This window comes from Halichoerus grypus, chromosome 4, assembly GCF_964656455.1.
Source record: "Halichoerus grypus chromosome 4, mHalGry1.hap1.1, whole genome shotgun sequence".
Taxonomy (NCBI): Eukaryota; Metazoa; Chordata; class Mammalia; order Carnivora; family Phocidae; genus Halichoerus; species Halichoerus grypus.
The window spans coordinates 77,289,896-77,302,472 of record NC_135715.1 but is presented as its reverse complement, the minus strand read 5'-3'; the positions used below and the strand labels follow the sequence as shown (position 1 = coordinate 77,302,472).

Below are 12,577 nucleotides of genomic sequence, written 5' to 3'. Positions count from 1 at the left end.
TTTTATGACACAGTTTTATGCAGCAAGATACATGTCAATGTAACTTTTCTCTTTGCTAAATGTAAAATGGCCCCCAAAAGTAATTTCACTGGGTCACAAAACTCTTCTTTCTTTTTAAATAAATAGTTTCTTTTCCAATAGATAAGAAAAGAAATTCATTGGCTTCAGGTTATGTGAGGTGAGGAAATCGGGGGAGGCTATCCTATTTGAAAGGATAAGAATGTGCACAATGAAAATAGTTAGAGAGCCCGGGTCCTGGTTGGCACCACTTTTATCTAGTGTGTGATAGCAGGAAACAGGGTGGATTAAAATCTTTTTCAGGTGGATTGAAAAGGTCATTCTCATTACTCTCCTCAGATCATTGGAGGTTCTATTTATTTTCTGTCTCTTTCCACTTGATACTTCTTTCTAGTTTCCAAGTTTTTCCTCCCGAGGTGGTGGTCAGTATACAAAGAATTCCCTAACTCTGGCAAGTGGAATTATTTTTCAAATTATTAGTATTATGGTAATTGTTATTACCACTTTAAAGATATTCCTGTCCAGATACTTTGAATACTACAGCAGGGACCCTTATTATGAAAACTCATGACTTTGGGTTTCTATCCCTAATAAGATATTAGGTCAATTGACTCAAAGAAGAACTCCAGCTGGAGTCTTTTGTGACCGTAGGGGAAATAAAATAGAATAAAAAGAAGAAACAAACAAACAAACAAACAAACAAAAAACTCAACAAGCCCATAACCATAGAAGAAACCTCCAATGCCTTGTGTTGGTAATTCAATGTAGCATAAAGTAAGTTTATAGTTGTTAAAATCCAATTCCATTACTAGGACTGGTTAATACCCTACCTATCTATGAGGTTGGAGAAGTTTCCCTCAGTGGGAAGATCCCTAATGATATTAGCTACTCCATCATTTAGCCCTTGAGTAATTATTTTGTAAGCATACACATATCATCATCATCATCATCCTCATTTCTCTGGTACTCACTAACTTGTGGCATGACAATAATAATCTGAAACTTTGTGCAGTCTTTTGTAATAACTAATCTAGGATCTGAAGACATTTCTAACTGGTATTTTCCATGAACCTTTTAAAAAGGAGAGATTTGATTGCTTTTTTCCCTTTATCTACAGTCCCTACAGCTGCATCAAGTGAATGAGAAGTGAATGTTGAGTTCATTTAGATCTCCTGGAAAAATAGATCTTTCATGGGCAAAGCTAACATCTCATCATTGATGTGAAAACCTAAATTTCAGATTTCAAGGAAGGGAGTGTATTCTTTTGATAGCATATGTAAGTGGGAAAGCTAATCTTACAGTTTTTTTTTTTTCCCCTAACTTTCTTATTTTAGGCGTCCCCTGGGACTAAATATTCTCTTATATGAGTTCCATATCTAGTATTGTTCAAAATACTTTATTACAATCATATCTTTTCATGTAATTTGGTTTATTGGGTGTGGATTAACTTCACCACTTTAGTAGGTACAGAAGAATGAGACTGGTTACCCTGCTGTATGACTTGTCATTCTAAGTTAGCTTCTTTAAGCATCTTTTCCCCCAGGGTGGCTAGGGTTCAGAGTCCTAAAGTCTAGCATATGATTCCCCTACATGGTCCTCAGGCCCAAGTCTCTGAAACAGAAGCCATGTTTGTCATTTTTGTCATCAGCATGATTTAGTACTGCAACCTCAGTCAAGGTGTGGCCTTGCCAGACAGTAAACATATAAAAAGAATATAACTTCCTTCAGGCAGTAAAAGAGATTAGTTAAAGGAAGTTGGCTGTGACCAAGATAGAGCTGGAGACTGAAATCAAAGGATTTGTTTGTAAGGGTCTAGAAAGCATCTCCTGTTTTCATTATAAAGAGGGTTCAGCGTGCAGGTCTACAGTCCTGGTAAAGTCATTTTGGGTGCATATGTGACTCCTGGTTCTGTCTTTTACATCTCGTCTGTAGGAGATGCCCATCTTTGCTTGGAGAGCAAAACTCTTCACTTGATAGGTGAGTAGATTTCCAATTCCTGAAAGGTTTTATGTATTAAGAATTGAAAAGTAAATCTACCTTTAGAAATTCATATTTTTATCTTGAGTATGAGGATGATTTGTTGTCATTGAGAGAATCTACATGTTTCTGGTATCCAAAGTATACACGATACTTAAGAGAATTTGATATTCAGAGCATTTGACCCATGTATCTTACATTGAAAATTTGAAGTGTGTGATTAAGCAATTGATTCTCGACTTGAGATATTGAAATGCATGAAAGAATATGATTTAGTTCTAAAGCACTGGTTATAAATAGTTTATAAGATTTCTAAGTTGAGGGACGTCTCTTGATCTCGAGTTTGAGCCCCACATTGGGTGTAGAGATTACTAAAACAACAACAACAACAAAAAAACACATAAAAATATAACAAATAACAAATAACTTAAAAAAAGATTTATAAGTTGAACTTAAAACTTATGGACTACTGGGTTTTTGCACTTACAATTTTGATAATTTGCATATTAGCTTAAAAAAATCTAGTGACTACAAGTCATGGTCTCCCTAAACAAAAAGCCCCCCTCTAACATTAAAATACTCGTGGTGACACTTTGTACTGGTGCAGAAACAAAAGTCCTGCCTGTTTAGAAAATGCTGCCTTCCTTCTCCTAGCCCTACCCTGCCACCTTCTTTGGAAGCCTTTCCTGATACACCTGTACCAAGTCGAGCCACTCCCTCCCACCTTCAGCCTGCCTCTAAGGAGTTTGATTTTGTACTGTCTTATTACAGTTCCTTATTTCTACTTCTACCACTCGAATTACCCAGAAGTTAAGTATTTATTTACATTCCTACCCCTGCTACCTACCAAAGTTCATGTTTTGTTCTCATTGTGCTGGACCCTCTAAGGTGTTCTACAGACTCTTTGAGATGTTATATAGTATTGTTCTGTAGTCCAAGAAGCTGCACATTCTAAGTCAGGAGCTAAGCCTGCTCCGTGTGAAGCAGCCGTGAACAAGTAGTACTGTATAGTTCCTGGAGGTTCTGATTTACTAGTTCAGAGTGGGTCCCAGAGATCCACCTGTGTAAGGAATCTCCAGACGATTCCAATGGGCAGCCAGGTTGGCTACAGCTGGATTAGAGGGCGGAGGTTATAATCAAGGAAATTAGTTTAAAGGCACTAGATTATTTAAAACTAATATTCAAAAACCTGACTTGGTGCATAGGTAATGAGTAGAGCAAGAAAATGTTGGTAGCTTTGAACGCAGAGCCATCACCTGCACTCACAACCCAGTTTAGTGCCTCTCCTACTGGGTTTCGAGGCCCATGAGTACCTGAACACAGTTGAGGTCTTGGCCTTAGTAGAGGAAATGATTGCAGGTCTTCCCTTCCAAGTATGGTTTCTACTGAATGCATGTTGCTTTCACATTACTGTACAGTAAAAAAAAATTTAAGTCAAACCATCATGTCGGGGACTCTGTAAAATGAGTTGATGAAGATACCTTGGCAAATGAATGGCACCTGAAGATTCTAGAAGACTAGCAGTCCCATTCTGCTACAGTGCTGTGCCTAGGCAAAGGGGGATAAAGGCTGATTTTATTTAATCTCATTCTATTAATCTCTAATCTATTAGTTTTTAGCATTTTATATATAAATAGATCCTGGTTATCTTAGGGGCAGGTGAAATAGTCTCCAGAGTGATGATTATGAGGAGTGTGTGTGTGTGTGTGTGTGTGTGTGTGTGTGTGTGTGTTTAAGAGCCTTTTTATATAGCATAGCATAGCTGGGAGAAATCCAAGCCAAATAAAATGAAAGTTGAAGGTGTAAGGACATGTTTCCTTAGTTTTCTGGGCTGTAGCCTCAATTTCCACAGAATGACGTGGGGCCTTCTCATCTGAGTCATTTGAAACTCCCCTAGACAAAACACTCACAGTCCCAGCCTAGGGAATAAGCTTGCATTGGCAAGAGGCTCGACTAACAAACCTATTTCTCTGATTCTTATTTTGACATTACAGTGAATATACAATCTTTATTTTTAAAACACACACACACACACACACACACACACACACACACAATTGTTACATCATTTTTCCATGTGGGTCAGGAATCATTATGCATTACTTTCGTCTGGCCTTCATTGATGAGGTAGTTCAAGTAAATAAATTATGTGTTGCTAAGTTTTCTGATCTTTAAAGCATTCTCTAACTTATGCTTTCTGCATATGTATTTGAGGATAGAAATACAGCTTTTCTCCCAAGTATTTCAAGGAGGGGCAATGTTACTTCAGGAGAGAGAAATTTTTTTTTGAGAAATTTTTATATTAGATATTTCTAATTCCTTTAGTTGGATTTCCAGCATCATTGTTAGGGCTAGATATATATTTATATTTATATAATATGTATTTATATAATTTATATATATATTTAACATATTAATATATATTTAATGTAATGAAAGCTCCATATATATATTAAATATATATATTTAATTTAATGGAAGCTCCTAAGGATAGTCACTAAGTTCTTGCTGTCAAATTCACAATTCTGTTACTTAAAAATTATTTCTTACTTATTTTTAAAGATTTCTATTTACTTATTTGTGAGAGAGAGAGAGGGAGAGAGCACAAGCAGGGGGAGCGGCAGGCAGAGGGAGAAGCAGACTCGTCGCTGATCCGGGAGCCAATGCAGCACTCGATCCCAGGACCCTGGGATCATGACCTGAGCCAAAGGCAGATGCTTAACCGACTGAGCCACCCAGGTGCCCCTATTTCTTACTTTTGAGATAAAATTCAATTCATCATGGAGCAATGGGTGTTATATGCAAACAATGAATCATATGCAAACAATATACATATGCAAACAATGAATCATGGATCACTACATCAAAAACTAATGATGTAATGTATGGTGACTAACATAACATAATAAAATAAAATTTAAAAAAAATTCATCATTTTAAAGTGTACAATTCATTATTATTTTAATGCACAATTCAGTGGCACTTAGTGTATTTACAATGTGCAACCACCAACTCTGTCTAGTAAACCTTGGACCCACTAAGTAATAACTTAATTCTTCCTTCCCCCAACCCTTTGGTTTATGTCTTTATGGATTTGCCTAGTCTGGATGTATCATAAGTGCTAGCTAATTTTATATGTCAACTTGACTGGGCCACAGGGCACCCAGATATTTACTCAAACATTATTCTGAGTGTTTCTGTGAGAGTACTTTTGGATGAGGTTAACATTTAAATTAGTAGAATGTATAAAGCAGATTGCTCTTCCTAATGTGGGTTGGCCTCATCTGATTAGTGAAGGCCTGAAGAGACCAAAAACGGACTTCTTCCTGTCTGAGGGTCTTCAAACAAGGACATTGACATTTTCCTCCTTTTGGACTGGAACTGAAACATTAGCTCTTCTTGGTCTGGAGCCTAACAGACTTTGGACTGAAATTAAACTTTACTCTCTTGGGTGTCCAGCTTGCTGATTCACCTGCAGATCTTGCCAACCTCCAAAATCTCATGAGCCAATTTTTTGTAATAAATCTCACTTTCTGTATATATCTCCTATTGATGCTGTTTCTCTCAAGAATCCTAATATAATCATATAATAGGAATCATATAATATGTGGCCTTTTGTGTCTGGCTTCTTTTACTTAGCATAATGTATTTGAGGTTCATCTAAGGGTAATATGTGTCAGTACTTTGTTCCTTTTCATAGCTGGATATTATTCCATTGTATGTATTTACCACAATTTATTTATCCATTCAAACATTGATGAACATTGGGATTATTTCTAACTTTTGGCTACTGTGAATAATGCTGTTATTTTTGTGTACAATTTTATGTGTGGATATATGTTTTAATTTCCCTTGGGTATATACATACGAGTGGAATTGCTGGGTCATATGTTAATTCTATATTTAAATGTTTGAATAATCACTAGAGTTTTCCACAGTGACTGCACAATATTACACTGTCACCTGCAAATGTATGAGGGCTCCTATTTCTCCACATCCTTGCCAAACTTGTGATTTTCTGTTTTCTTCATTAAAGCCAACCTAGTGGGGGGCGCCTGGATGGCTCAGTCGGTTAACCATCTGCCTTTGACTCAGGTCATGATCCCAGGGTCCTGGGATTGAGCCCTGTGTCAGACTCCCTGCTCAGCGGGGAGCCTGCTTCTCCCTCTCCCTCTGCCCCTACCCCTTGCTCGTGTTCTCTCCCTCACACTCTCTTTCTCTCTCAAATAAAGAAATAAAATCTTAAAAGAAAATAAAGCCAACCTAGTGGATGTAAAGTGGTATCTCATTGTGGTTTTGATTTGTGTTTCCTTAACAATCAGTGATGCTGAATATCTCTTCATGTGATTGTTGGTTATTTGTATGTATTCATTGAAGATATGTTTACTCAATTCCTTTGCTCCATTTTTAAATTGTGTTATTTGTATGTATGTGTTCTTTACGTATTCTGTGTACTAGCCCTTTATCAGATATATTATTTCTCAATATTTCCTCCCCCTTCTGTAGATTTCCTTTTCATTTTCTTAATAATGTCATTTGTAGCACAGAATTCTCAATCTGATGAAATCCAGTTTCTCTATTTTCTGTTGTTCATGCCTTTGGAATTATACTAAGAATCCATTGCCAAATCTGAAAATATAGATTTTTCTCCTATGTTTTCTCTAAGAGTTTTATAGTTTTAGCTTTTATATTTAGGTCATTGATCCATTTTGAGTTAATTTTTGTATATGGTAGACGTCTCACTTCATTCTCTGCATGTGGTTATAGAACCATCTGTTGAAGGGTGCTTTACCCATTAAATGGTCTTGGCACCATTGTTGAAAATCAGTTGGCCATGGGTATTTGCATTTTTTCTGAACTCTCAGTTCTATTTATTCTCTATATGTGTGTTCTTATAACACTACCACATTATTCTGGTTACTGTAAATTTTTTACTAAGTTTTGAAATTGGTAATTCCCAGTACGAGTTCTATTACTTTATTTTCCTTTTCAAAATTGTTTTGGCTATTTGGGGCCTTTTGTGATTCTATATAAATTTGAGAATTAAGTTTTCCATTTATGAAGAAAGGCCATTGGAATTTTGATAGGGATTACATTGAATCTGTAGATTGTCTTGGACACTATAACCATTTTAACAATAACCAGTGCCATATTAACAATATTGGATCTTCCAGTCCATGAACATAAGTCTTTCCATATGTTTAAGTTTTCTTTAATTTCTGTCAGCACTATGTTCTGATTTTCAGTAAACAAGTCTTTCATCTGCTTGGTTAAATTTAGTCTTAGAATGTTACTGTTAATGGAATTGTCTTGTTAATTTCCTTTTTGAATTGTTTATTCTTCGTGTATAGAAACATAAATTTATTTGTGTGTTTATCTTATATCCTACAATTTTGCTAACTTCACTTATTTTCTGTAGCCTTTTTGTGTGTGGACTCTGGAATTTTCTGTATACAAGATTGTGTCATCTGTGAATAGGGTTAGTTTTACTTCATTTTTTCCAGTTTAGATGTCTTTCATTTTTTTATTGCCTCATTTCTCTGGCCAGGACTTCCAGTACAATCATGAATACCAATGGTGAATGCAGACATTCTTTTCTTGTTCTTGATTTAGGGTAGAAGTTTTAGGTCTTTTGCCATTCAGTATGATGTAAACTGATGTTTTCTCCTAAATGTCCTTTATCGTGTTAAGGAATTCTTTTCTATTCCTAGTGTGCTGATTGTTTTTGTCATGAGAGGGTGTTGAATATTGTCAAACATTTTTTCTTTATCTATTGAGATGATCCACCTTTGCATTCCTGGAATAAATTTGGAAAGTTTTTGGCCACTATTTCTTCAAATATTTTGTCTGATCTTTCTGTCTCTCTTCTCCTTCTGGGACCCCCATCATGCATATGTTGGTATATTTAATAGCATGCCATGGAAGCTTAGAGCTTTTTTTTTTTTTTTCTTTTTCTGCTCCTCAGATTGGGTAATCTCAATCAAACTATCGTTAAGTTCACCGATTCTTTCTTCTGCCTGTTTGAATCTGTTGTTGAATACTTCTAGTAAATTAAAAAAAAAATTTCAGCTGTTTTATTTTCAGCTCCAGAATTTTTAGGTTTTTTTTTTTTTTTATAATTTCTATCTTTGTATTGATATTACTGATTGATTCATTGATGTATGTCTTCAGATTGTACAAATTTCTTGCCTTTTACTGAATCATTCATATACTGTTCTCCTGACTTCCTTTAGTTCTTTCTTCATGGTTTCTTTTAGCTCTTTGAGCATATTTAAGACAGTGAATTTCAAGTCTTTGTCTAGTAAGTCCAATGTTTGAGATGGTTTTGTTAATTTCTTTCTTTTCCTGTGAATGGACCATACTTTCTTGCTTCTCTGTGTGCTTTATAATTATCTTGTTGAGATGTGGAAGTCTGAATATTATGATGTGGTAATTCTAGAAATCAGATTCTATCCCCCTGCAGGTGTTGCTATTGTTATTTGATGAAAGCTGGATCTATCCCTTTTTTAGTGACTTTTCCAATCTGTTTGTACAAAAACTATGTTCCTTTTTATATGTGGTCACTTGAGTGTCTGTTTTATTATCACGGCAGTTAGTCAATGACCTCACAGAGATTTCCCTGAGTGTCTAGGTCCAATAAGAAAAGAAAAATTTAAAAATGCATCTATGTTTTTAAATTTCCTCTGACCAATGTGGTTGGAGAAGCCACTTCAGTCAGCATGGCTTGATATAATGGTCAGCCTATGTGCTGGCCCTTTAGCTATTAAAAGCAATTGCCACAATGGATAATCCCTACTTTTGGAATACAAAGTCCTTATTCCCCAAACAGACATGGGCTAACCACATGAGGATCATGGGTGCCATCCCTACAGTTGCCACAGGGCTTGGGAATGGGGGATGTTGTCACTAAGTGAAACACACACACACACACACACACACAAAACAATGAAATTTGTCAACCTCTTTCTACCTCAAGCAGCCTGCCTACAAGTGTTTGTCTAGACTCCTGAGTGCCACAATAGTTGTTCCAAATAGTTCTTGCCAGCTTGAAAGTTTTTTGATGGAAGAACCAATTCCTGAAGATTCTTACTCAAACTTTTTTTTTTTTTTTTTGTGATGTAACTCCTTTTCTGTAACTTTTGTTCTTCTCTTGATAAAGAAGAATTCAAAGCAATGTTTAGGCAACTTAGCCAAAATCACTGTGTAAAGTCTTGGTAGAAATGACTCATTCACTAATTTTCCTACTTTGTTGCTATGAACCATAGAATAATAAGTGGGCATCTGGAAAATATATCAGGATTTTAAAACAGCCAATGTGGATAAACCATTCCTTTGCATTCTGGAACCTCCTGGGGACAGTAGAGAAATATGGTGTTTTTGAAGGTTATTGTAAGCAGTGTGTTTGTTTTTATAATTAGTTATATTAAATTCCAGAAGAAAAGATCATTATTTAAGAGCATTATATTGTGAAAAGCGAGGAAAATTTAAAATAATTATTATTGTGGGAAACAACCTCATATCCATGAGTAATCGGTTTGGGATAAATTTACAGTATGAGCTGTATGCCATTATGAAACATCTCTTAGAACAGCTCAACCAAGGTATCTTAGAAGCTTGGGAAAGTACAAGTAATGAGTTAGTATGAGGCTTTTCTTTTCCAAAGCAATGCTATTCTTTCCTGGGGCACATGTCCAAGTCAGCAAGCTTCTTAAGAGGAGGAGGTAATATCACACAAACGAAATTTTAATTGTCTTTGTAAAACACACCTACTTCTTGGAACTTCCAACTCTCTGGAAATAACTACAAAAAATGGATAATCAGGTTTTCCTAAGTTTTTAGTAAGGGAAATATTAACAAAACATACATTTCTACTATGTAATGCTAATAACTCTCCACAAGGTAAACTGCTTTATTTTTTTATTTTATTAGCAGAGCTTAAAGAGATCAGTTCCTGACCTAGGCCTAACAGTAAATGAATTTTAAAAGTCTCATCAGAGAGGAGAATTTATAAATCACTGAGTCAAACTCTCTGGTTTTATAATGAGACCTAAAAATGCCAATTGATATAATCCAATTTTGTGTTTTGTTAAGTAAGAACAACTTGCTTCCCAGGTCATTCTGATTTTAATTATAAAGTTTATTGTACATTTTAATATATCAAAATCATAAGTGTTTTCTATAAAATTCCTATAAATCAGAATTTACTCCTAAATTTAGTTTCTTTTTCCCCCAACCAATTTGTATATATTTAGATCTTAAAAACTCCCTTGGCAGATCCACAACAAATGTGGCAGATTATAATCTGAAAATAGTAACAGTAATAAGCATAGAAAAAGTAAAAGAATAATGGCAGACTTAGGTTTTGCTGGCACATGAGAGGTCAGTTTTTGAGATATTTGACATAATATAGAGTCTCAGTGTGTACAAACAACCTGATAATTTTGTTAAAATTTCATAACTTAGCATTTTAGAGGGAAGACATTTTGATAAAAGCCATATTGTATAACCTTTAGTTTCTGCTTTCATTAACTCTTTTGAGAAGTAAATGATTCACATAAGGAGGAATGTTTCTGAGGCAGTTATTCATCTCACATGTATGTCTCAATGAATCCTATGGTATGAAACATTTTATGCAACTTGACAAAAATTATATTGACTACAGCAAATTAAAATATTATAATAGAAAAACTCATTTCAAGTATGTATGGTTAACTGTCTACTCAGTTCTGTGCCATTTGCAATGTTTACAAAATTTTATGAAGAGATAATTGTACAGATGCAAACATATATGTATAAATGTGTAGGACGTGTGTATATGTGTATACAAACACATACGTTTATATTTTACATTTCCTTTTCACAGTATGAGGGAAATACAAACTTTACTTAAAGAAAATCGTGGCTTTTGACATCTCTTTGAAGATTTTGCCGGGCAGTGTGGCATGAACATCTGCTACATGCTGAATGGTTCTGATGGTGTTAACTGAGAAGGAGGAATCATTTCACTGGAGACTATAATTCTCAGCTTCAATACTAACTTTCTAGCTATTGCAAATGTATTTCATTGTCACTTTAAACATCCTGGGCAATAGACTCAGCAGTAACAGATTTGTAGGGCTCACTGCTATTCATTCTCTGAGAACTTCCATCTTTGTCTTTTGAGAAATGAATATGAGTCGTAGCACTACTCTAGGAGGTATCAACTTTTTTGTTTGGGTTTGCATTATCTTGGAAACCTTTTTCTCTCTCTTCAAATTGCAATTTCTTAAGAAGTCTTTGTGAATTTCCCCCCTTTTCTGCTTGTTGATGTTCAAGATGGCGGCCGGTGCCTACCCCCGCTCCCTCCACCTCCCCCTCCCACCACCCCCCCCACCTCCCCCCCAGCCTCAGTTCCTGAGCAACGTGCACAGCCGTGGGAACCTGGGCGGCCACATGGAGGGGATTTTGCAGTTGCTCAGTTTGCGATACAATGAACACGTGAAATATTCCAGTCAGTAACAAAGATCGCTTTAATGAAAACTCATAGGGGGAGAGAAAACAGGTGAGACCAGAGTATTTAATCCAATTAAAACCAGGGAACTTTCTTCTTTATCTTCAAATAGTTTATTTCTAAACACACCATGGTGTGACTTTTCCCTTTGCTCTAATTGACATAAGGATGAATTTTCAATTTATGTGCACTATGAGGTGTCAGAGATTACTAAGGTAGTTTGTGGAATGTATGTTCCTCAGAGCTTCCTGGATTCCCTATGAAGCAATTTTGTTGGAAAACTGAAGATCCTAAAGGAGCTCTTGAGGTCTCTTCTTAGAACTTTTATGAAGTGATAAGTGAGTTTCAATAAAGAGTCAAACAGCAATGGGGACTCAGGACAAGTGGTGGAGGAATGGTATGGAGGAAAATCTGCCTCTCTATAGATTCCTTCTCTCCTTTGCCTTAGCTCTCTTTTTTTCCTTGTTTACCTTTTCTTTTGCTCCCTTTTCTCCTCTCACATTTTATTTTATTTTTTAATTTATTTTATTTTTATTTTTAAAAATATTTTATTTATTTATTTGAGAGAGAGTGAGAGAGAGCACAAGAGGGGAGGGTCAGAGACAGAAGCAGACTCCCCGCTGAGTGGGGAGCCTGATGTGGGACTTGATCTTTTGACTCCGGGATCATGACCTGAGCCAAAAGTGGATGCTTAATCGACTGAGCCACCCAGGGACCCTCCTCTCACATTTTAGAGTGCAGTCTCTTTCTCCTGTCTATGGGTCCTCTGACCCGTTCCCCAAAGCATTTGTGTTACATGTATGTATTTATTACTTTTAGAAATCAACCAAAAATTCTGATATAATATGTTGAATGTGACTGAAAGGAAGATGCTGAAATTGTGCTTAAAGAAGAACAATGTTTTCTATTTCATCAGAGAATCTGGTAATTTTTATGAACCGTGGAACAATAGTATTTATGGAGAGGTTTGACGAAGACAAAGCAAGCCCAGAGCCAGGATCTAGGGCTAAGGAGGGATAGGTGTTGGGGAACTGATGTCTGCCTTGGAGTCAAAACACTCACTGGCTTGCTGCTCTGAAAGTGTTTCAGAAG

The 12,577-nt window shown here is 35.9% G+C and overlaps 1 long non-coding RNA gene across 1 annotated transcript in view; it reads left to right on the top strand.

The window, feature by feature from the left end:
• LOC144381487 (uncharacterized) overlaps positions 1 to 12,577 on the top strand; it is a 55,266-nt gene that overhangs the window by 16,202 nt on the left and 26,487 nt on the right. The window contains exon 2 of the long non-coding RNA XR_013446738.1: positions 1,951 to 1,995. This is a non-coding gene — a long non-coding RNA (uncharacterized LOC144381487). The remainder of the gene's footprint in view (positions 1 to 1,950; positions 1,996 to 12,577) is intronic.